The 3,841-nt window shown below is 44.2% G+C and overlaps 1 long non-coding RNA gene across 1 annotated transcript; it reads left to right on the top strand.

The window, feature by feature from the left end:
* The first annotated feature begins 1,093 nt into the window (after positions 1-1,093).
* On the top strand, positions 1,094-2,285 carry LOC143421939 (uncharacterized). Its single transcript, XR_013101541.1, has 3 exons — positions 1,094-1,256; positions 1,645-1,812; positions 1,898-2,285. It is a non-coding gene; the product is annotated as an uncharacterized LOC143421939 (long non-coding RNA).
* Positions 2,286-3,841: the final 1,556 nt, after the last annotated feature.

Here is a 3,841-nt window from a genome sequence, read left to right as displayed (position 1 = left end):
CCTTCTGAATAACATTGTGGAGGGGCTTCCAATCAGATAAAGGTTTGGTTAGAGGGACGGGGAAGGGAGCTAAAATAGCTTGTTTCAGAAAGGCAAGTGGATTATGAGTTAAAAAAAAGAGTTAGTTTGAAGATCACCCTTTTTTGTTCATACACCACTCTGCCTTTAATCACGAGTTATTATGATTCATGGGCTTTCTTACACTATTTGTGTTTTGTCATGCCTTCCTTAATTCACCCCCAAACAGTGTCAGCAGAGCCTGGGCCTGATTCTGCTGGAGGTTTCTTCCTGTTAAGAGAGTTTTTCCTTACCGCTGTTCCTAAATACTTGGCAGTCTTTACCTTACAATATAAAGCGCCTTGGTGCAAGTGTTGTAAGTTGGTGCCATACAAATAAAATTGAACTCAATTTAATTAAACTGAGTCTGATAATATAACTTTGGAACTTGAGATTAGTATAATGGCTCCATTTTAAATACCTGACAGATTAACCTTACATATGTCTTTTAAATGATTGACATCATTGCTTGCAATCAGAGCCCATTATATTCATATATATTAAATGGTTGGCGGTAGCACAGTAATAGAGTCCTTTCTATCATCTCATGGTATGTGTCATCATTCATATTGCTAAGCCTTATTCCCAAGCTATCAGTGGTATGGTAAGAATGAAGTGTGTCACCCCTGACTGACCTGAAAATGGCCCGAGATAATGTCAGCAGCATGGTGACAGCACTGTGGTCTAAAAAGGAAAAAAAAATAGTTTGGGTTTGTGCTGTGTCCTTGTGGAAACCACTTTTTTTTTTTGCGGATGGGAGGGGGGGGCAGATGATGTGTTGTCTGATTTGGACCAGGCGTGGAAATAGGGGACAGGGAGATGTGGGGCAGGGAGGATGAGAGGAGGGAGAGAAAGAAGGGCTGTGGGAAAAAATATATGGGAGCTATCAGCACTCACCTCAGCAGAGAAAACAGAGCTGTGATGAAAGCAAAAAAGTAGAGAGGAGGGGAAAGACTGACAGGCACAGACAGACAGAGAGTGAAGGTTAAAATGACAGAGAGACAAGCAGGCGGGAGCACGGAGAGAATGAGGGGGCGAAAAGTGGACAGCTGCGATGAAACAAGAGCCTGAAAAGAGATGGAAGGAAAGACGGGCAGACAGACTGACATCTCTAGCTATCAAACCCTTGTGGATTCACCCTGGGGAACACCGGCTCACGTGGCTGCAGATAAGAGCGGGAGGAATAAAACAGACATCAGGTATGAACAGAAACAATCCAGACAAGAAGAAAGACAAAGCAAATATGCTGATAGAGGTGGAGTGTGTGTGTGAGAGGCGGGGGCGGCCGGGGCTGCATGTTTCCCAGAGCTGTCAGGCTGGTGGCTCCGCAGTCATCAGTGCTCCGCTCTCAAAATGGAGGACCAGACCACAAGGACCACTTCAGCGTCCAAACACAAAGAAGAGCACGAGCACGAACAGCCAACCACACCGTAAAATGAATATGAATACATTATTAGATTATGAAATGATGATACGCACTGAGCACACATGAAAAGCAGTCAAATATCTGTGATATTCAAACCACTTCTTGTCAAAGTCAATCAGATTAAAACACACACGCACAATATGATCCCCATCTTTCCCCAGTTCCTGTCCCTGTTCCTGTTTGTGGAGGATTTTTTTCCCCTGTGGCTGTGATTTCCGATCCCTGGCTTCCACACCTGACATTCGTTATGTGATCATTAGCTACATGATCATGTAGCTACACTGGCTCATCTGTCCGCTGTCTGTTAGGTCCTTCCATCATTTCTACAGGTACACACAATCAAGTTGCTTTAAAGTTGCTGTAGTGCTTGTTTGTGAGCATCAGTGTCAATCCAGCTCTCTTCATGTGCTCCAGGTTCCCTGCATGTACCAGGCGTCCTTCTCACCAGCGCCTGTGACATTTGGGATCTTTGTGGACGAATCTTCTGTTTACAACCTGAAATGAACCTACAGTATTAGGTCAGCGATCCCCAACCTTTTTTACGCCACGAACCGGTTTATTTTCAAGGACTGGCCTTTAAGGTGGACGTGTGCTACTCTTGATGTTTTCTCTGACTCTGTTTTGTCTCTGTTTCCTGTGTATAGCATGAAACAGCAGCATTGTTTCGTCTGCTTTTTTGTCCAGCACAGGGAGTCGGGGTTAGCTAATGTCTTGTCTTTTGGTTCTGTTGTTCTCTTAGGGAGTTAGGCAGATTTCTTGTTGGGAGGATACATTGGTTTTGTTTATTATTGTGGCCTTTGGTTAACACTGAAGTCCAGCCTTGCTGACTGTAAATAATATTCACAGTGTGTTGCAATAAAGTGTTCAGCAGTCTTTTTATTTATTTCTGCTCTTTGCCTCGTGTGCTCTTTTACCCCCACACTAGAGCATTACACTCACTTTTCACTGTAGATGTTGTATATAAAGGTTGACTATTTACTTGTATCCAGAATTTCAGTACGATCAAAAACATGCTTTACATTAATTTTTATTGCAGACATGTAGAGCTTGTGGGTGTACACCACATACATGACCACAGTGGCCCCCTGTTTGTTTGTTTGTTTGTTGTTAGCTTGCATGGTAGCTAGGGGGTTTGTTGGTTAGTTAGCCATCACCAGTTTCTCTACCTGTATCTGGAAGTCCCACAGGATCCTAACTTGGTCGTTCTCAGCCACCTTGGGGGGCCTATCCCATTTTGACCTCTGGACTAACCGATGGTACTCAGTACAAATGTTTCTGTATACTCTGTAAGCCACTTGCCATGTCTGCCCTGCCTGCTAGGATCTTGCAAACCGCTATTATCTGTTGGACTATCTCAGGGGCATCTTTGCACAGCCTGCACTATTAGTTTTTGGGATTAGCATCAAGTAGCCATTAGTTGAACTACAGTTTTCATGAAGCTTGGATTGCATCAATCACACAGACAGACATGAACACTTTTTTGCAACTGTGTGTTCGGTGCTGATCTTTCAAAGATCCAGTGATGGGTGACGGGAAAGAAGTGTGAGACCAAAGGAGAAATCTGGAAAAGCTTTTTGTTAATGTATGTTTGTATTTGTGTTGTGTACTGAGTGCATTCATGTGCATGACCTGTCCCGAAGAGGTGTTTTCACAGGGGAAATATAGGGCAGCTGGTGTGTCTCTATTCATGTGTGTGCGTGTGTGGTCGCCCCTTAATGATTATTATGGTTTAACTCCCATTTCACGGATAGAGTTATTACGTCCCAGATTTTTCCAGTCTCCTGGCAATGGAAAGGAAAATATATTCCCTTCTGTCGCTTATTACTGAGACCTTGTCTTATGCTCTCACACTCAAAATCACACCAAGCCACCCGCCCACATGTGCTCTCGTACACACTGGGGACATGTGACAAGCCAATATTTGGGTTTGCATGGTCCTTCACACGGCCAAGGATTGCAGGGTGAGTCTCTCGTAGGTATGTGACAGCGACTAATCTTAATGAAGGCCACTGACACACTCAAACACACACATGTTCACATAGCTTGCTGTGAGGTACCGCAGACACCAACTACTGGCCTGTAGTTAGAGACAATCAATCAGACTGACAGGCAGCTCCTGGCACCTTGCAGGATATTTGTTGGGTGGGGTCACAAAGAAATATAAGGGATTGAGTGGGTCACTCATGGCATGCCCATAATCACTGTGACCTTTGACTTTGCAGAGGAAGGCTACTTAACAAAACCAGTTAAATGATATTGATCACAGTGTATTGCACAGATCATAAAACGCCTGAAATTGAGCACTGGGGTCAGAGTGCACACTCGGGATGTGTTAAAGCCTGACCCTACCTGAGCTCT

This window comes from Maylandia zebra, linkage group LG14, assembly GCF_041146795.1.
Source record: "Maylandia zebra isolate NMK-2024a linkage group LG14, Mzebra_GT3a, whole genome shotgun sequence".
In the NCBI taxonomy this organism is placed as follows: domain Eukaryota; kingdom Metazoa; phylum Chordata; class Actinopteri; order Cichliformes; family Cichlidae; genus Maylandia; species Maylandia zebra.
The sequence above is the reverse complement of the archived record's forward strand: the minus strand, read 5'-3'. Positions and strand labels throughout refer to the sequence as shown.